Raw genomic sequence first — 23947 nt, forward strand, 5'->3', positions numbered from 1 at the left:
ATTGTTGACCGACGAAGAACAACCATTGACTTTGAGTTCTTGAATCGTTTGATGAACTTTTTGTTCAACTGATGAATCACGAAGTGGCAATGATTGATAAGGATGCAAAAATTCAGCTCAATCCGATCTAAAACGAGCTGAGAAATTCTGAAGACCAAATCAATGTGAATTTATGCTCGATGAGTGATGAACTCCAGATTCGATCTGCACTTGATGATGTTAATTCAATTAGATTGTATTCGAGACCTAGGATTATGATAAGAGTCCCACTTCTGCAATCAATTGCGTTTGATGAATACTCAAAGACGAATTTGAAGTAGATATGTATATAAACTAAAAAATAATAATAATAATAATAATAATAATAATAATAATAATAATAATAATAATAATAATAATAATAATAATAATAATAATAATAAAAAATTATTAGGTCAAAATTACCATAAATTATAAGATTTATCATTTTTTGCACCGGTGGTCCCTCGATTTTAGTGAAGAAAAGAGTAAAAAGACGAATTTACCCTCGCATGCAAGGCACATGGCATGACTTAACGGACTTTTTTAACAGAAAGTTGACGGAGGGATGCGTAATCAAAAAAGGTGATAATAGAGGGACGCTGAAAGCCAAAAAAAAACTTGAGGGATGCTGTTAGCTTTTCGGGGTAAAATGGAGGGACCAACGGCACAATTATTTCTTAATTCAATTAGATATTTTTAGGCCCTTTTATTTTTTGGATCCTAACAAGTTGCTCATCTTACTCATTACCTGACTACGCCTCTGCTATGCATGGCTTCCCTGTTTCAAGTGGAATAATATTGTTATTGTGGTAAATAATTAATATGGTATATTTAAACTAGCTGGTGGTATATTACAGAGTACTATCTAAATATACAAGAAAAACTGTTGGCATGGCCTTGTAATATGTAGCTAACGAGGGTCGAATTCCTGACCTCTCTTAAAGGAGGCAGACCACCAACCGCATGACTCAATCTGTTTGCAGATTGATCCAAGCTGTGTGCAGATTGAGCTCAATCTATGAGTTTTATGGGTTCTCTCCTGCCTTTGATTCTCTCTGGATTCCTTCAATATATATATATATATATATATATATATATATATATATATATATATATATATATATATATATATATATATATATATATATATATATATATATATATATATATAGGGGCAGGATCAATGGAGAAGTAACCAATCGGGGGGAAGAAATTTTTTTTGTGTGTGTGTTTTTTTTATAGATTTTTTTTCAGGGCATCAGGATCACACGAAAATATGAACATTTAAAAAAGACATTTCGTGATGAATGTTTTTATTTAGGCGAAAAAACGATCGACAAAAATAACATTCAAGATAATATTGATCGTGAAGAATGTTAACGTTTTTTTCTTCTTCATGTTTTGTGAAGTAAAATTTAGCCCGATTTAGAGTTTAGGGTTTAGCGTTTAGGGTTTGGGGTTTTGGGTTTAGGGACTAAACCCAAAACTCCAAACCCTAAACCCTAAACTCTAAACCGTTCGTGTTAAAAACTCAATCTAAATCCTAAATCTAAACCCTAAATCTAAACCCTAAACCTTAAATTTCTAACCCTAAATTTCTAACCCTAATATCTAAACCCTATAAACCCTAATATCTAAAACCTCAACATACGCTCGAAAAACACGATAATTGTTGTATATTACTTCTTCGAGCGTTTTTCTGCCAAAATAAAAACATTTATCACAAAGTGTCTTTATTAAATGTTCATATTTTCATCCAAAGTTTTTTCAAAAAACGAAAAAAAAGAAAATTTTTGTATCCCCCGCTTCCCTCCGATTGGCTAATTCCCCTTGATCCTACAACTATATATATATATATATATATATATATATATATATATATATATATATATATATATATATATATATATATATATATATATATATATATATATATATATATTAGAGAGATCAAGGGATAAACACATTTTTAAGTATAGGTAATTTGTTATTTTTATAACATTAAAATTCGAGTTTAAAATTTAGATTTTTTAATTTCTGAAGTAAGTATTTATTGTGTAGATTCAGAAAGAAAAATATTAAATATTTTTTTACAACACGTTAACATACATAAGATATATGATAACAAATTATCAAAAATATGATATGATGTATGATAACCAGTTATCATACATCTAATGTATGATAACGTGCGGTAAAAAAATAAAAAGTTTTCTCATCTTTCGAAATCTACACAATGAATACTAACTCAAGAATTTTTTTTTTATTTAAATCTAAACACTAATTTTAATGTTATATAAAAATAAAAATGTACTTATCCTCTTATTTCAAAAAGGTGTGTTTAACTCCGAATATATCATAAAAAGGTCGAGAACTGCAAGAACTCTTTAGTTACATGATTTATATGCATTTATATGCAACAAATTGCATACAAGTGTTATCTAATGTTTATTACATTGGCAACAAAATGTTCACAACCACAAATTACATGTTCAATTGTTAATTATATGAAATGTTCGCAAGTTACACAAACACATATGCACATGTGAACGAGAAATTATATATTTCATTATATAGTTAAACTATAGGTTTTTTTAAAACTATGTTTTTTTCAACCTTACTCTCCATCGATATTTATATGTGATTCAACCTACTCAAATTTGAAAATCCTTGTAATTTAATGTTTCTCGCAGTTCTCGCCCTTTTGTTAGTTCTCGTTTGAACTTTTGGCTATATATATATATATATATATATATATATATATATATATATATATATATATATATATATATATATATATATATATATATAAGAAAGTATTTTGATGATGTGGCAATTTTATATATATATATATATATATATATATATATATATATATATATATATATATATATATATATATATATATATATATATATAAGAAAGTATTTTGATGATGTGGCAATTTTTTATCGATCCATGATGACGTGTCAATTTTACAGTTAATCTAATTATAATTACAATTATATATATATACAGATACATACTTGTACGTAGTAAACTAGTAATGTTATATGTATATTCCATGGATATATTAGCAAACTCTATTACGTATTATATGTGTTCACCCACTCATTTAATTAAATATAATTATTATATTAGATAATATATATAGTTATTTTAAGATATTATTATGTTTAATTATTAAATAAAATATTATCTTCCATTATTTTTAAATTTATTTCTTTACCAAGATTTTAGGACACACATATTTAACTTTTAGATGATAGGAGTAATACCTTAAATAATAATGTAAATAAACTAAAATAACGTGCAAGATCTTTTTAAGTACGTACACCTTTTGATTTTTAAAATACATAAAAGTGTATATATTTGCTCAAAACATAAAAATTGTTATTTCAATATATATATATATATATATATATATATATATATATATATATATATATATATATATATATATATCCGAGGAACTCGATTGGTAGAGGAAGTCAGCTTTTTTTTTTTATTCAACTATTGTTGTGGCTGTAGTCATATTAAAGGATAAATGATGTTGGGCTTGAACAATTAAAATATTAAATTTTTAATAATTAATATTACGTAGTATATAATTTTGTCAACACTACGGGCTCTTAAACTAAAATAGATACTCCCTCCGTCTTATTCCAATAGTCCACAGACAAAAAACACACAGTTTTAGGAAATCCCACTAACTTCATTTCTTCACCAATGAAATATCTTCTCTCTCCAGATCCACCAATGAAATATATTCTTTTCTTTCTATTTATGGAAGTGGACTATCAGAATGGGACAGCCCAAAATAGAATAATGGTCTATTGGAATGAGACGGAGGTAGTAATTGTTTGAAAAATTTTTAAAAACCACTTCTAAAATTTGTCAACACCACGTGCTCTTAAACTCAAAAGAATTTATGTTATATAAAGGTATAAAGGTAGGTGATGACTCACCGTCTCACAATATGAAACTGTTTGAAAAACTCAAAATTTTAAGTGATTTTTAAATTTTTTTCTTTTAACTACCGTGTAATGCACGTGTTTCATACACTAACTACTCTATAAAGTGTTAGCAATTTAATAATTTTATCATTTATTATCATTTTATTGAAAATATTAGCTTTAAAAAATATTTCGTAATTGATTGATCAACTCAATTGATTTTGGACGGTTAATTACTCACCATTGCAACGCACGAGCTCTAAAACTCAGTATATATATATATATATATATATATATATATATATATATATATATATATATATATATATATATATATATATATATATACACACGAGTGTTCAACGAGCGACGTATTATGTATAATTTTTGAGTAATTATTTTATGTATGAGTGTTCGTGTGTGATATTTTGCACGTTTTCTTAAGTGTAGGCTCACGCATAAAATTGTACATATAGTCATTCAAAGAAGGAATCAGATTAATAATTGAAATAAAGAGAGACCGATGAATTAGTTTTATACAAACTCAAATCATTTTTTATTCGTCTCTCTTTCTCCTCTCTGTGTGTATATATATTGTTTATTACTTTCAAATATAACAAAAAAGTTCAAGAATCTTATACTAATGAATTAGATTCTTTTCGGGTAATTAATTAGTTAGATTGGAGGATATAATTTGGCAAGACTTTGAAAACTTTAAAGATGCATGAAGAAGAAGAGACCTTTCTAGTGGAGCCCTTTTGGTATATTGCTAGTGTGACTTTGAAAATAATAGAAAGAATTTCGAAGAAAAGATATGATATCAAATTTGGAATTTGGAATTTGGAATCAACCTACATTGCCTATATGCTATGCGTATATGGTATATATAACAGTCATATCAATGGATCTTAGACATAGAACATTTTCTTTGGATGCTTGTGAAGAGGGAGGGGTCTAGTCAAGGTTCATAACATTTTGAATATATAAAGTCAAATGAAATGAAATGTCATTATCTATAGTTTTGCACCATATTTAATCAAGATTACCACCAACTAAAAAGTATCTTCTAATGTCTTGTTTGGTTTTTTTTTATACTCTGGATTCAATATGTTTGCGATTTTATGGACAAAAGTTAATCTTATAGATTATGTTTGATTGTAATGTGATTCAAAGGAATAGTTAGACGGCTCGTTACAGTGACTGTGATGTGAAGATATTTTGAGAGTTTATGGGTGGAATGATTATAACGTGACAATGACATTTTTTAAAAGGTGTTATGGTGAAGGTTGTGATAAGTGTTATTGAAAGGTTTAAGGTGATGCGGCAAAATATAATTCGTAATCGAGTGAAACTGTATATAAGTCGTACTTGTAGAAAGGCATTTTGATGATCAACATTATCGAGAATAAAAGTTTACGGTATGACGTTTAACTTAAACTGATATAAATGTTATTAGAAATCACCTACCTTTACGGTCGACGTATGGTATAACCGTATATAGGCTATAGTTGTAGAAATGCGTTTTGTTGATCAACATTATCGAGAATAATAGTTTGCGGTATGATCGTTTAACTTAAACTAATCAAAATGCTATTTCGAATCACCTAGTCAAAACTAATATCTTTTATGAGATTTAAAGTTATTCTTAAAAGGTTTCTAAGTGATTAATTTATCACAATCTGTCACTTAGTACAACAGAGCTTAGTTCATATCTAGCTTAGTTCATATCTATAAAATTATTCCAAGTGGCCGTAATATAACCATAAATGTTGATGAAAGGACCCGTTCATACCGATTATAAACGATTCACATTAGTTGGTTTCATTGCGAGGTATTGACCTCTATATGATACGTTTTGTAAACGTTGCATTCGTTTTTAAAAGACAAACTTTCATTTCAACGAAAGTTAACAGGTATGCATACCATTTCAAAATACACCCACTCTATACCAATGATAATAATACGTTTTCCCAAATGATAAATGACTAATCTGTCATTTATTTAATAACAATCTTTATGAACTCGTATGACTTGAATGCAACGTCTTTTGAAATATGCCATGAATGACTCCAAGTAATATCTTTAAAATGAGTAAATGCCAGTGGAAGATTTCTTTCATACCTGAGAATAAACACATTTAAAAGTGTCAACCAAAAGGTTGGTGAGTTCATTAGTTTATCATAATCAATCAATTTCCATAATTTTAATAGACCACAAGATTTCATTATTCATTACACATAACCTGTGTATAAAAATCATTCATATGGTGAACACCTGGTAACCGACATTAACAAGATGCATATAGAATATCCCCAAAACAGAATCCTCTCGTCTGTAATAATAACTCAAAGTACTAAAGCATTCCATTTTCCAGAATGGGGGGTGTTAGTGCCCGTAGATCTACCTTTAGGATTCGCGTCAATTAGGGGCCAGTTGCCTAATTCTTAGGCTACCAAGCTAAAAAGGGCGATATTCAGTATAGTAATCCAACCATAGAATGTAATTTCAAGTACTTGTGTCTATTTTGTCAAACATTTATAAAATCAGCGCATGTATTCTCAGTTCCAAAAATATATAGTACAAAAGCATTTAAAAAGGGAGCAAATAAAACTCATATTAGTAGCACATAAAGTCATTCACCGAAATGTGACCGAAATTCGGAATGCAAAATAACCGTAGACCTCAACCTAGAGAACATATGTTGGTTAATAAATGTCTAACAAGCTAGGTCAGGTCTTAGTGTATCACAATCCTAATGCTCGAGACTGACATGCAAAAGTCAACAAAAGTCATCTCAAGAAGTCAACCTGACTCAATAATGATTTTTAAATCTATACATGTTCATTATATAATTATATTACCAAAGTATAAGTCTTGATAGTTGAATGAATCGATACTTTACAAAACTCAAAACATTATATAAATGACTAAACTATCAAATTCGTTAATTTTTAGAAAAATCAGTGTAACTTCGTTTGACAATCGGCCAAACCTAAAAGTTTCTCATTACACCCAGAATACTACACAAAAATTCTCAAAAGCTAATTCGACCTGAGTAACCCGTAGCGACTGTTGTGGTTTTGACATTTTAAGTATTTGGAATTAGTTTTTAGGAAAATGTAATTATGACCAAGTGATCTACTTTGACGATTTTTAGAAAAGTATTCTGAACTAGGTTTGGAAAACGGACAGAACTGAGAGCTTCTCCTTGCTACTAAGTTATATCATTATTTATTTCAGAATCTATATTATATTTGAATGACCATGGTTATCGAAAATATTTTAACATTTCACATAGTTTCTCAATACTTGTAAAATTAGACTATAGTTTTTTATAAAGCTTTAAAATATGATAAAATAGTCAACTTTGACAATTGTTCAACAAAACGAGACGTGCCTTATATAAGAATTAATTTACTCAACTAGTAATATCTAAAAATCCAGTTTATCAATCCCATAGACAAGTTGTTTTAATACTAATTGCAGATTCAAAACAATTTCAGATAATACCAAACGTAATTCAATTGGCCATATCTTTTGATTCGTTCATCGAAAACATGCGATTTCTAAATGAAAAGTTATTAATTTTTCGACAGCTTTTCAACGACATGCATAACATATACTTTATATCAGTAGCATATTTATCAAATTCCTGATTCATCATAAAACTATCTAATGACAAAATTAAAGCATACAAGCATGCATAAACCTATATACGCGAGCACTAGACATGTATACACAATTAATATATAAAAGAAAATATATGAAAGCTCACGTATCAATATTGTGATTCAATATTGTAGGAAAGGTACGCAGAAGCAACATGACAGATAGACACTAGGTTGACCCATGATTCACGAACCATACCCACGAACATTACTCATAACCTCCATAGCTATAACCTATAACAACCCTCATATTTCCATACTTGAATTGACTAATTTGCCTATAGGGTTGTTATCCATACATAATATATAATTAAATTCAACGTTGATCAAATATTTATTTTTAGTCGACACTTTTTGTTAACTAAAGTTTACACTAATTATATAAAATAACTTTAGTTAATATTAATATTAATGTGTATTATATTTAAAACTATATGTAGCATAATTATTAATTAAATGATAAGTTATTTTAATCATTATATATATATATATTTTTAGCTTATAAAAAAAGATTTTTTTTATAAATTAAAAAATGAGCCCATGAATTTTGACTAAATATTTTCAAAGATAAAACTTATTAAAAACATTTTTAACATGTTTTCTATTTTTTGTCAAAATTGGCACCTTTATTTTATTTTATTTTTTTTTCTTTTCACCAACCATTTTTACCTATAAATACATGGCTCCTCATTCATTTTTTCTTGCCAAAAATAAAAACTTAAGTTATTCTCTCAAAACCTTGAAGAAAATTTGAGGTACTTTCTATTTTTATTATTTTTTTAATATTGTCGATTATATTTATATTTATTGTATATTCTTTGTAAAATTCGAAATTAATTATGTTTATATGTTATAATTAGTATTATAAGTATTATGATGTATAAAAATAATTTTGATAATTTATGAAATATTATCTATAATTAAATACGAATTATGTAGTATTTAAATGTAAAAACAATGTAAAATTCGTAATAAATATTTTTAACCTAAAATAAAATATATATAATTTTTTATGAGTTTATAAAAATTATATAAATCTGCAAAAATTATAAAAATAATTACTTGGGTCGAATTGGTAATTATTACATAATTAAACTCTATTATTATTTAATTCGAAGGTAAATTAAGAATAAATATAAAATAATATAAAAAATATTTTTTAAAATATTTTTTCTACAGGTTATTAGACTGATAGAAACTTATAAAAATTTAAAAAATAATTGTTTGGGTTTATTTAGTAATTATGTAGAATTAAACTTGCTTTGTGAATAAATTAAGGGTAAAAACAAAAATAGATACAAAAATATAATAAAAACGTTTTCTTAATTTTTTCTACTAATCTATATGATTAACTAAGACTATAAAAATTATGTATATAATTTTTAAATATTTAATTAATTATTTAGACATTTTTGGATAATGTTCGATTAATAAAACACTATTATTTTTGAAGTAATTTAGGTATAATAACTAAATATTAAATAATATTTAGGTTATGTTATCATTATTAAGTACATTAATAATTTGTTGTGTGTATACACCTATAACGCGAAGGTTATAATTAAAGATAGCGTACAAAGACTACAAACATCACCGCTACTTGTGGCCTAGGGTGATCCTTGTTACCATTATGTGACGCTTGTGGATCTCGAATGCCAAGACTTAGATTCTGGTCAAGAGATCCTGGGCCGCTCGGTAACAATAGATCATTCGAGTGACTTGCATGTTAGCAATGAAGTTTGGGCGAGATTGTACAAAGTCTTTGTTGAGGATTATAACCCAAACATTCTTAAACTAGAAGCTTACTATAAGTGGAAGCTATCCATAAATAGTAGGTTTCCAAAAATAGAAACTTTTGAGAAATAGGAACTTTTCTCGAAAACCGTCACTGTTAATATAGTTGCTATATTAATAAACAAACTTTATGTCTGTTAGATATTAACTAATCAAAGATTATATCTCTAGGTTAAGATCTCCGATCACTTACTCCGTTCATTCTTCTTTGCGTGGAATAACTTACTTGCTACTAAGGTGAACTTCATAGCCCCACTTTTTACTGTTTCATAAATGTTTTACAACTTTTGGAGTGAGACACATGCTTTCTTTATAACTATTTTACGCTTAGACACAAGTACTAAATTGTTAACTATGCTGTCATGCTTTGATTCATGCTAAATCCCTACAGTAATATCGCTAATGTCAGACCCCGTCCTAATCCGTCCGGACGAAGTCACCAACATCTGGTTCCATTGCGATGATCGACTCCAAATAATGTCTTTACAATGAGCAAATGCACAGTGGAAGATTTCTTTAATACCTGAGAATAAACATGCTTTTAAGTGTCAACCAAAAGGTTGGTGAGTTCATTAGTTTATCGTAATCATCATTTCCATAATTTTAATAGACCACAAGATTCTCATTTTTCATAAATATCATTATACTCGCAAGTGTATAAAATCCATTCGTATGATGAACACCTGGTAACCGACATTAACATAATGCATATAGAATATCCCCCGCATACTCGCAAGTATGCCATAATATTGGCAATCACAATCACCATTTAAATCGAAGTACTAAAGCATTCCAAATTCCAGAATGGGGTTTGTTAGACCCATAGATCTATCTTTAGGATTCACGTCAATTAGGGGCCATTTCCCTAATTCGTAGGTTACCAGACTTGAAGGGGCAATATTCGGTTTAATAATCCAACCATACAATGTAGTTTTAAGTACTTGTGTCTATTTCGTAAAACAGTTATAAAAGCAGCGCATGTATTCTCAGTCCCAAAAATATATATTGCAAAAGCATTTAAAAAGGGAGCAAATGAAACTCACAATACGATATTTTGTAGTAAAAATATTTATACGACGATACTGAACAATGCAGGGTTGGCCTCGGATTCACGAACCTATATCATTCATATATATATATATATATTAAAACATATACTTGTAATCGAACAATTATATATATTATTATTTGTGATATACTTTTTATATCAATAACTTATATATTTCATTATATATTCATTTTATATATCAAAATATAAATTTGTTATGTTATATGTACTAAATACATTTTTATTTATTTATATATAACGTTTGTTTGTTAAAACAGTATTTTAACAACACTTTAAGATAATACTTGTAATGATAACAATAATGGTAATGATAATACTAATATTAATATTAATATTAAAGATAATAATATTAATATTCCTGATAATACTAATGGTAGTCTTAATATTAAGTCTTATATTTATTTAAATACTTATCTTATTTAAGATCATAAGATTTTCTATAATTTCTAAGTTTAGTTCATAAACGTATAATATACTTAATAATAATAATAATCATAGTTGTAACTATAATAATAATAATAATAATAATAATAATAATTTTTTTTTTTAAAAGAAACTACCTTCAAAACAATTTCTTAAAAAAAATGTCTCAGACGGGACTCGAACCCACGACCTACCGTTCACCACCAAACTCCCAACACCACTTGACCAATTCTGTTTTTCTGATTATATCACATCCTAAATACTTTTAACACTTCTCTGCTATCTCTCCTTCTTATTCTCCAAATTTGAACGACCCAAATAATTATAAGAATCAAAGTTTTAAACTCTTCAATATAATTAGAACTAAACCAGTTTAATTGTTTGTAATAAAAGGAATCGAAAAAAAATTATAAAACAATAAATAAAATAAAAAAAACAGTCCCTGTGGTCACGGTTTTAGGAAGAAAAAAAATATAATGATATTTGATTTTTACAAGTTTTTAGATCACGATTCCTTCATGAAACATTTTCTAAATCACTTATAAAAACTATTGGAATTATAAATTGATCAAGAAACATCAAAAACGAACTCGAATTTCTCCAAGAACAAAACAGTTGACTTTTTAAATTTTAACTTTGACTTCGAAATTCGGATTCGTTATGAGGAATTGGAACTTGAGATTTTACAGGAAGTTTGAGTAAAAGATTCCTAAAAACTCTGCATTTTTAGTTTTTGAAATTTGTTTCGAGTTCAAGTTTTTGTATATCACTGTCAAGAACCCATGAACTCAAAAGTTGATTTTTAGATTAAGACTGTTATAGATTATGATTACAACATGAATTGTGTTGCAAATCATTCCTATAATCTTTATGGATCATCAAATTAACTGGAAACATCAAAATAAATTCGAATTTGATTCAAGAACACTCAGTTAACTTTTAAAACCAAAACTTTGACTCTAAAATTAAAATTCGATAGAAAGAATTGAGGATTGAAAACTTACAGATAGTTTAGATAGGCGATTCCTAACAATTCTGCATTAATATATTTTGAAGTTTGATATGAAATCGAATTTTGGACAAAAAGGAGAGCTTACAGAGGAAAAAAATGGGTTCTCTTTAAATATATATATATATTTTTTATTGGACAGTTTGAGCAGACCCAATTGATAACTGATGATGATAATGGAAAAATCGAATTATTTCCTCCTGATAATGTAATCTGGTGGCTGGTTCGATTATATAAGATGTGGGGATGTTGACACCAATTCACAGGTGATACAAAAAGTCAAGAAAGAAGTAAAAAAAATTAAAAAGTTTGACATTGATTTGTATCAGATTTTTATATATATCTGTTTAACTTTTCCTCATCAAATTGCAGAGGGGTAAGGATTGACAATTAAGCATACCAACTAGACTCGTAATTAACTGCCTTTACTTTTAATGTTAGTAATTTATAAATCTATTAATAATAATAATATAATATTAATAATAATATTAATAATAATATTAATAGAATTCATAATGATAATGATATTGATAATAATAATTTAAAATTAATATAAAAAATATAATGATACTAATAATTTTAAACTAAATTGATAATTTTTAGTAATAATACTAATTATATAATAACTAAAATTATAGTTTTAATCATGCTTATAGTAATATTTTTAATTATAACCTTTTAATTGTAACATAACAATAATGATGATAATATTAATACTAAGTAATATAATAATAATATTAGTAACTATAACAATTTATATATATCAAACTTCATATCTAGATGTTATATATTAAAAAAAATTAATTAATAATACTGATTTTAATATTTGAAGTAGTCGTAGTATTATTAGTATAATAACTATATCTTTAACTTATATTTACATATATTAGTATTGCAATTTATTAATCTTGTAATATTTAATAATTACATGATATATATAATAGCATATTTTGAATATTTAATATCTATACATTATATATATATATATATATATATATATATATATATATATATATATATATATATATATATATGTATGTATGTATTTATATTTCCACTGTTACATATTTAATTATGTTTTGAATACCAAGTAAATAATTATAATAATTATATATATATATATATATATATATATATATATATATATATATATATATATTGAAACAATAATCTTCGGGTATAACATTTAATACTTTGTCAATATTGACAAATTATTTTTGAAATCAATTGTGTTCAATATACTCTATATAAAAATAACAAGTTTTAGTTATTTTAAGTTGTCTTTACACACGTAATAGTTCGTTAATATATTTAAATTATTATATATAATCATTCACATACATAATCATTTATGTATTAGTTTGTTTACAATTTTAAAGTTAGCGAATCGTCGGGAGTAGTAAAAGGGTAATCGATTACATGAATATAACTTTCAAAATTTTTGAGACTCATCATTACAGACTTTGCTTATCGTGTCGAAATCATATAAAGATTAAGTTTAAATTTGTTCGGATATTTCCGGGTCATCACAGTACCTACCCGTTAAAAAAATTTCGTCCCGAAATTTGAGTGAGGTGGTCATGGCTAACAATAAAAATGTTTTCATGACGAATATGAGTTGATAAATAGAGTTTTATTACCATAGAGTAATTTAGATGAAAAAAAAAATTCGATTGCTCGAAAAGTACGAGTAAAGCTATCACAAAATAGTGGAATGAGTAAATGCAGGTTCGACTTAACCGATGACGTAGTCACGGTTGATTTCCGGAATTTAAGGAATTTAAGGAAATCTTCTAATCAGAAAGAAAATGTAATAACACAATTTATTAGCAACTGTTGGAATTTCGAAAGAACATAAATATCGAAAAAATATTTTCTTGATATGCTTAGAGCTTAAGTAGAATGAAAGAGTCTTGTAACATGGCACATGATGACGGTATTGTCTGTGAATCATTACGTTCCATTAGAAATTCAGCATGACTTACTGTAATATAACCACGTTGGCCTGACGTCATTATATTATACTAACTCATGCTTCAATACCCAAAACTACTGCAAAATCATTCATAATTTAAGTTCGAATTTTTCAGAATTTAGAAACTAAAATGGTTTCCTTTTATGATATATCACAGATACCGCAGAGAGATAATTAATATCGGACGAGAATATTTATGAAGATATCTTCAGAAATATTGAGGATATTAATAAAGAAAGATACGATGATATCTTAGAATTTTCTAATATCGAGGGATGATGATGATGAAGATTTGTCCGTAAGGGTTTAGAGTCAGGAGCAATATATTCGCTAAAGACTTCAGCAGACACTGAATCATTTGGATTCTTTAAAGGCAGGTTTAGTCTTTGTGATTTGTCCACAACCTCCTTCATGGTTTGCTCAATCCGTTTTCCAGTTCCAACTTTTCTGAGCCTTGCCCACATACTCTTCTTTATCTATATACCTTCGATTGTTAAAGTCGTGTACAGTTTTTGCTGCTGTATTCAGCTTTTTCAAAATTCAGAGTATTGATTCGTAGACTTGGTGTTTTTCAGAATTCCAGAATGGAAGATCATAATTCTAAGAGATAAATGTTAAATATATATACATATAACTGTTGATGTAGAACGCTGTAAGATTCGAAATACTGATTGCTAATTCTCGGTAATTAGTATGGCAATTCTCGTTATAAGATGTGGATGAGTATGTGATAGGGTTTTGATGAACAAATATAATGGTTTCTCGAAGAGACTTAAGTCATTGAGTAATGAAGTTGCTGGTAAGTTTACTACTAAGGTGGTGGAATATAAACTATCTCCGGTAACGATGATGAATGGGTAATTGTTATAATAAGGCTTATTCGAATGAAAAATTGAAGTTGATTTGCTGAAGTTGTGACAAAATTGATTAATTTGAAAAGGAATTTGCAAAGTTATTTTCGGTAATAACAACGCCAAAGGAGTTAGCACATACATGTTTTAAACGTTTACTCAGGTTTTGAGTGTTTTTAGGTACATAACTATATGCATAAATCTTTTCTCCCGTAGATGAAGTGCGGTTGGTTCATCCTATCGATTGAAGTATTTTCAAGAATCATGAAAGGTTTGAACGCAGATTGTAATTGTTAAGAGACAAATGAGGTTTAAGATGAAATCAAGTGGCAAACTTGAAGAATTGTTTAGTTTCATATGTTATAATTAATATTTTAATTCATTTTAATTGTCCAATGTTGGCAGTTCACAGTCGATAGTCCACAGTTAACAGTCCAATAATTCATATATAGTTTATTATATAATATTTGAATTAATTAATACGTATCGTGACCCATGTACATGTCTCAGACTCGATCACAACTCAAACTATATATATTATTGTAGAATCAACCTCAACCCTGTATAGCTAACTCGATCGTTACTGCATATAGAGTGTCTATGGTTATTCCAAATAATATATATAGATGCGTCGATATGATATATCAAAACCTTGTATGCGTGTCCCGATATTTAAAGTGCGTAAAATAAATAACAGAAATTAAATGACGATAAATAAAGTGCGTAAAGTAAATAACAGAAATTAAATAACAATAAATAAAATTGCGATAATTAAATTGCGATAAATAAATGTAATAAGGAATTAACAGTTAGCTAGGAACAGTTAGCTAGGATTTTGTTAGCATGGATTCTTAACAGAATGTCTCACAGTTAATTTGTTTGTTTCTAACAAATTTTATTTTGTACAATGTTTTCTTCATTATGCCACTTGTTGGATTCTGATAGGTCAAAATCCAAATATGAAATTGAATGAAACTGGTTATTCTGTGGTGAACGAATATGTATATCGGTGGATGTAAGTAGGATAGTAAATGACTATTGAATCAGATTCGAAGAATGTACAGTGTAACTTATTAATGTGAAATCTAAATATTTATAGGGTATTACCTACCCGTTAAAATATTTTCACCATTACAATTTATACAAAAGAATTTTTAATTACAATCTTTATGAAAACATATATACATATATATTTTCTTCAGATGTAATCATGGATTTAAAGAGTTAATATAATATTAATCTCATTTGATTTACCGTTAGAACTAGAATACATAATCTCTAAAACATTAGAGATTAGATTATCGCCATGTAGAACGAAGATAAATGATGTAGAACGATTCGTAGAACGATGACTATACTCGAGGTACAGAATGAGATGTTGAGGCATAGATTGTTGATGGTACTGGTGCTGTTTATTGATGGTACTGTTGTTGCTGATGATGTTGCTGAAGCTGGTAAATTTTACACCATATTCTCCAAATATATTAATCGAGTACGAAGCTCGTCGACTTCTTCCATTACTCCAAGATGATTGTCGGTCGGAACGAGCGGATGAATAAGGTTTAGAATTTTAGATAGAATATAATCGTGGCGAGATATTCGGGAAATGAGTGAGAAAATAGTGTCTCGAAAAGGTTCGCCGGTAAGTGCTTCAGGTTCACCGCCAAGAGGTGAATTTGGTTGATGGAAAGGATCACCTTCTTTAATGATTAAGTAGGCTACGAACCCATCAGATGAATTGGTTGATTCATTCTGGTTACACTGCTTTCGGAGCTTAGGTGAAACTCCATATCGGAATAGCTGCCGGAATCTGAGGAATTCGAACTGGTTGAGGGATTCATCTCGTATGATCAGATGAAGAATTTTCGATAAGAAATAGATTATAGGATGTAGATTAGTACCCTGCAATACTTAATTTACATATGCATATATAATACTAAAATCCCATAAGTTACGGAGGAATCTACGGAAGCTGTCAGGCAAAGGTAACAATAACAGATACGCTAAGATATGAATTTATCTATACACTGTCTATGCAATAGAGGCAGTAAGACGTGTCTAGACTTTAAGTATGATAAGCAAATAATTTTCGACACTTAAATGATAAGCAAAACTTTTGACATGCAGACACGGTCGAAGTCTAGACTCATTAATGCATCTAAACAACTATCAGTTAGACACACTAATGCAAGACCTGGTTCTCTAAGACCACCACTCTGATACCACATATCAATAAAGTGGGGACAACCACCGTCCCACCCAGTGCCTTCCCAGCTAACTGCTTGGTGACCACTGAGTGTACCTCAGATACTGATTTTAGGGCCTGCCTCTCGGCTACTGCCAACCCTCGTAAGGGATCGCAAGGAGTAAGAGCCAATGCTTCATCACAGGTAACACTGTGAGAACCCCCTCTACGATTAAGCCGACGATACAGCTTAAACCAGCTCTGATACCACATGTTAGACCCCGTCCTAATCTGTCCGGATGAAGTCACCAACATCTGGTTCCATTGCGATGATCGACTCCAAATAATGTCTTTACAATGAGCAAATGCACATCGGAAGATTTCTTTAATACCTGAGAATAAACATGCTTTCAAGTGTCAACTAAAAGGTTGGTGAGTTCATTAGTTTATCGTAATCAATCATTTCCATAATTTTAATAGACCACAAGATTCTCATTTTTCATAAATATCATTACACTCGCAAGTGTATAAAGTCCATTCGTATGATGAACACCTGGTAACCGACATTAACATAATGCATATAGAATATCCCCCGCATACTCGCAAGTATGCCATAATATTGGCAATCACAATCACCATTTAAATCGAAGTACTAAAGCATTCCAAATTCCAAAATGGGGTTTGTTAGGCCCATAGATCTATCTTTAGAATTCGCGTCAATTAGGGACCATTTCTCTAATTCTTAGGTTACCAGACTTGAAGGGGCAATATTCGGTTTAATAATCCAACCATACAATGTAGTTTTAAGTATTTGTGTCTATTTCGTAAAACAGTTATAAAAGCAGCGCATGTATTCTCAGTCCCAAAAATATATATTGCAAAACCATTTAAAAAGGGAGCAAATGAAACTCACAATACGATATTTTGTAGTAAAAATATTCATACGACGATACTGAACAATGCAGGGTTGGCCTCGAATTCACGAACCTATATCATTCATATATATATATATTAAAACATATACTTGTAATCGAACAATTATATATATTATTATTTGTGATATACTTTTTATATCAATAACTTATATATTTCATTATATATTCATTTTATATATCAAAATATAACTTTGTTATGTTATATGTACTAAATACATTTTTTTATATATATAACGTTTGTTTGTTAAAACAGTATTTTAATAACACTTTAGATAATATTTGTAATGATAACAATAATGGTAATGATAATACTAATATTAATATTAAAGATAATAATATTAATATTCCTGATAATACTAATGGCAGTCTTAATATTAAGTCTTATATTTATTTAAATACTTATCTTATTTAAGATCATAAGATTTTCTATAATTTCTAAGTTTAGTTCATAAACGTATAATATACTTAATAATAATAATAATCATAGTTGTAACTATAATAATAATAATAATAATAATAATAATAATAATAATAATAATAATAATAATAATAATAATAATAATAATAATTTAAAAAAAAAATGAAACTACCTTCAAAACAATTTCTCAAAAAGAAATGTCTCAGACGGGACTCGAAACCACGACCTCCCGTTCACCACCAAACTCCCAACACCACTTGACCAATTCTGTTTTTCTGATTAAATCACATCCTAAATACTTTTAACACTTCTCTACTATCTCTGCTTCTGCTTCTCCAAATTTGAACGGCCAAAATAATTATAAGAATCAAAGTTTTAAACTCTTCAATATAATTAGAACTAGACTAGTTTAATTGTTTGTAATAAAAGGAATCGAAAAAAAATTATAAAACAATAAAAAAACAGTCCCTGTGGTCACGGTTTTATGAAGAAAAAAATTATGATGATTTTTGATTTTTACAAGTTTTTAGATCACGATTCCTTCATGAAACATTTTCTAAATCACTTATAAAAACTATTGGAATCATAAATTGATCAAGAAACATCAAAAACGAACTCGAATTTCTCCAAGAACAAAACAGTTGACTTTTTGAATTTTAACTTTGACTTCGAAAATCGGATTCATTATGAGGAATTGGAACTTGAGATTTTACAGGAAGTTTGAGTAAAAGATTCCTAAAAACTCTGCATTTTTAGTTTTTGAAATTTGTTTTGAGTTCAAGTTTTTGTATATCACTGTCAAGAACCCATGAACTCAAAAGTTGATTTTTAGATTACGACTGTTATAGATTATGATTACAACATGAATTGTGTTGCAAATCATTCCTATAATCTTTATGGATCATCAAATTAACTGGAAACCTCAAAACAAATTCGAATTTGATTCAAGAACATTCAGTTGACTTTTAAAACCAAAACTTTGACTCCAAAATTAGAATTCGATAGAAAGAATTGAGGATTGAAAATTTACAGATAGTTTAGATAGGCGATTCCTAACAATTCTGCATTAATATATTTTGAAGTTTGATATGAAATCGAATTTTGGACAAAAAGGAGAGCGTACAGAGGGAAAAAAATGGGTTCTCTTTAAATATATATATTTTTTTATTGGACAGTTTGAGCAGACCCAATTGATAACTGATGATGATAATGGAAAAATCGAATTATTTCCTCCTGATAATGTAAGCTGGTGGCTGGTTCGATTATATAAGATGTGGGGATGTTGACACCAATTCACAGGTGATACAGAAAGTCAAGAAAGAAGTAAAAAAAATTAAAAAGTTTGACATTGATTTGTATCAGATTTTTGTATATATCTGTTTAACTTTTCCTCATCAAATTGAAGAGGGGTAAGGATTGACAATGAAGCATACCGACTAGACTCGTAATTAACTGCCTTTACTTTTAATGTTAGTAATTTATAAATCTATTAATAATAATATTAATATTAATAATAATATTAATAGAATTCATAATGATATTGATAATAACAATATCAAATTAATATAAAAAATATAATGATACTAATAATTTTAAACTAAATTGATAATTTTTAGTAATAATACTAATTATATAATAACTAAAATTATAGTTTTAATCATGCTTATAGTAATATTTAATTATAACCTTTTAATTGTAACATAACAATAATGATGATAATATTAATACTAATTAATATAATAATAATGTTAGTAACTATAAAAATTTATATATATCAAACTTCATATCTATATGTTATATATTAAAAAAAATTAATTAATAATACTGATTTTAATATTTGAAGTAGTCATAGTATTATTAGTATAATAACTATATCTTTAACTTATATTTACATATATTAGTATTGCAATTTATTAATCTTGTAATATTTAATAATTACATGATATATATAATAGCATATTTTGAATATTTAATATCTATACATTATATATATATATATATATATATATATATATATATATATATATATATATATATATATATATATATATATCTATATATATATATATATATATATATATATATATATTATAATGTACAAATCAATAATTATGTATATCAATCATGTATGTATGTATGTATATATATATATATATATATATATATATATATATATATATATATATATATATATATATATATATGTATTTATATTTCCACTGTTACACATATTTAATTATGTTTTGAATACCAAGTAAATAATTATAATAATTATATATATATATATTGAAACAATAATCTTCGGGTATAACATTTAATACTTTGTCAATATTGACAAATTATTTTCGAAATCAATTGTGTTCAATATACTCTATATAAAAATAACAAGTTTTAGTTATTTTAAGTTGTCTTTACACACGTAATAGTTCGTTAATATATTTAATTTATTATATATAATCATTCACATATATAATCATTTATGTATTCATTTTTTTATAATTTTAAAGTTCGTGAATCGTCGGGAGTAGTCAAAGGGTAATCGATTATATGAATATAACTTCTAAAATTTTTGAGACTCATCATTACAGACTTTGCTTATCGTGTCGAAATCATATAAAGATTAAGTTTAAATTTGTTCGGAAATTTCAGGGTCATCACAGTTAATTGCTACGTTTAAATGCAAACTTAATTATTGTGAATAGATCTATTGAGAGTAACGTCTCTAACCATTTGACTGCTGGTCTTTGGTTACATAATAATGATTCCACGACACTGACAGTACAAGGTGTCACAGGGTAAATTTTGTTTAGTAGCGATATTACAAACTGCGGTAACACTTTTAGATTGATATTTCTATATTAATCAACTTTAAACTAAATCTTGTGATCTATCATTATTATCAAAATCATTATTTATGATAAACCTATGAACTCACCAACCTTTTGGTTGACACTTTTAAGCATGTTTTGTCTCAGGTACTTATATATTATGCTTCTGTTGTAGAACTTTGATGTACTTAGAAGTCAAGCCATGCACTGGGACCAGAGTTAACATCTGCGTCAATGTCGATTTTGACGGGGTGTTACAGTTGGTATCAGAGTGGTGGTTGTAGGGAACTAGGCAGTCTTAATTTGGATAACCCAGATTAATAGGGTGCATTAAAGTCTAGTCTACAACCCGACCTATAGCTTTAAGATATTATTACTTCCATTATACATATACATATCTCTTATTCTGTAACTCCGGGAGGAAACTCCCATTGTGATTCAAAATATTCTATAACTCACGCGAGTTATCTTTATAAATCTACCTTGGTTAAGGGAATCAAGGGATGTCACTCATGATTTCTGAAATTCTTGACATTCCTATGTCATCTATCATAGTTTTGTGTATTACGTATGTATTACCTGAAATGTTATCTATGATTTTTGAAATTCCTATATTTGTTACTACTCATACTCAAACGTATATAAACTCCCTGTTATATTATGTACCTATGTACCCTTATGCCTTTGTGCATTGGTTTGAGAACCGGAAAATGTCATTATTGGCTCATAAAGATTCTCGATAACTCAAAGACATTATAATGTCATCACTATTCATATTCATTACATTTAAATTTTTGTTTCTCTTTATTTTTGATCATTGAACTTTCTTGACGGGTGGCGTATACAAAACTCTAGAATGGAAGGGTTTGGGTTACCGATTTAAAGGATCCTATAGCTCAAGTCCGTAGACCTGAATAGGCCGTTACGAATTGAAAGTCTTTAATCGAAAGTTTATCTGATTACATACTTATCATTTTTAATCTAGACACGTCATACTGCAATTATTGCATAAATAGAGTATAGACAAATCATATCTTATCACATCTATCCCAATAGACTTTATCTAACATATTTCTTAAATTTCCTCCGTAAATTACGGAACTCTTTTTGCTATATATACGTATTCAAGGAGATAGATATACAGTATCATACACATAATGCTTTGTTAACGTTTTCAATTAATAATATATATATATATATATATATATATATATATATATATATATATATATATATATATATATATATATATATATATATATATATATATATATATATATATATATATATATATATATATTCATATTTATATTTATATAATCATTTGTAAATCGTTAGAATTTGGTCAAGGTTAAATGAATACATGAACACAGTTCAAAAATATTTTTGAGATTCAACTTAACAGATTTTGCTTATCGTGTCGGAAACATTAAATCATATCGAGAATTTAGTTCAAAATAAGTCGAAATTTTCCGGGTCGACACAGTACCTACCCGTTAAAGAAATTTCTTCCCAAAATTTGGTTAAGGAAAGTTTGATAACAAAAATCAGGATATTCTCGTATTAAAGAATATGCTGTAACTTGAATTTCTCATCATGAATTTGATTGTTCATATAATCTTCATCCAAGAAATAAATTAATGGAGTATTTTGAATACCTTGAATGAGTCATGTTCAGTTTTATGATGATTTCAATAAATATAGAGTTTCTCATCATTGAGAAACATCTATAGAATAATTCGATTATTTGAAGAGTATGAGTGAAGCTATCACAAAAGAATAAAATGAGAAAATTAAAGATTCGTCTTAACTTTTAACGTCATCACGGTTGATCTCCGGATTAAAGAAAATATTTGTAATCTATATAAGATTTGATTCTTCTGTAATTAAGAAAATTAAGATCCTCTTTGGTTAAGTGCGATAATCTGCCTTGATTGCTCTGTCTAATATTTCACTATAAATCCACCTCCTTCGTTTTCTTATTTTCCACAACTCCCATCTTATATACTTTCTTCCTCAATTCATACTTCTAAAACATTCGTCAATATGCTCCATCCAGTTTTAATTATGGATATATTCCTGACCTTTGTATCTGTCATTCTTCTTTTTCATCTATCACCGGAGGAATCTGTTTACTTCTACTATGCTCTTGGGTTTATAGTGTTTTTAGTTCTCCCGTGTCTTTATATTGCTATACGCATCGATATACACGGTTTATAATTTCTGTGTTGTTGTTGAGCTTTATATTTTCCCTTATATTTCGGAGCCCATGCTTCTGTCTTTCCATAATCATTATCATTCACAGTTAATGCTCTCTCCTATTTGCTGCCATTTATACTCCTATATATATTTCGAAGCTTCATGCTTTTGTTTTCTCTTCTCGATTTTAAGTACAACAAGTAATGGTCCAGAATTCGTAGATATGAATCTCAGAATGAACATAGCTAATGTTCTAAGAAAGAAATGGTAATGGTAAGATTTGATTTGTCAAATTACCAGAATTCAAGAGAAAAGATAGAACTTATCAAGATAAATATGCTCTTGATATGTTTAGAGATTAGGTAGAATGTAAGAGTCGTGTAACATGACACATGATGACATTATGGTCTGTGAATCATCATGTTCCATTAGAAACTCAGCATGACTTACTGTAATATAATCACGTTGATCAGGCGTCATTATATTATACTAACTCATGCTTCAATTCCCAACACTACTTCAAAAAAACATTCATATTTTAAATTTGAATTTTTCAGAAATTTAGAAACTAAAACAGTTTCCTTTATGATATAACGCAGATAGCGTGAAGAGATAA

Source organism: Rutidosis leptorrhynchoides, chromosome 5 (genome assembly GCF_046630445.1).
Source record: "Rutidosis leptorrhynchoides isolate AG116_Rl617_1_P2 chromosome 5, CSIRO_AGI_Rlap_v1, whole genome shotgun sequence".
In the NCBI taxonomy this organism is placed as follows: domain Eukaryota; kingdom Viridiplantae; phylum Streptophyta; class Magnoliopsida; order Asterales; family Asteraceae; genus Rutidosis; species Rutidosis leptorrhynchoides.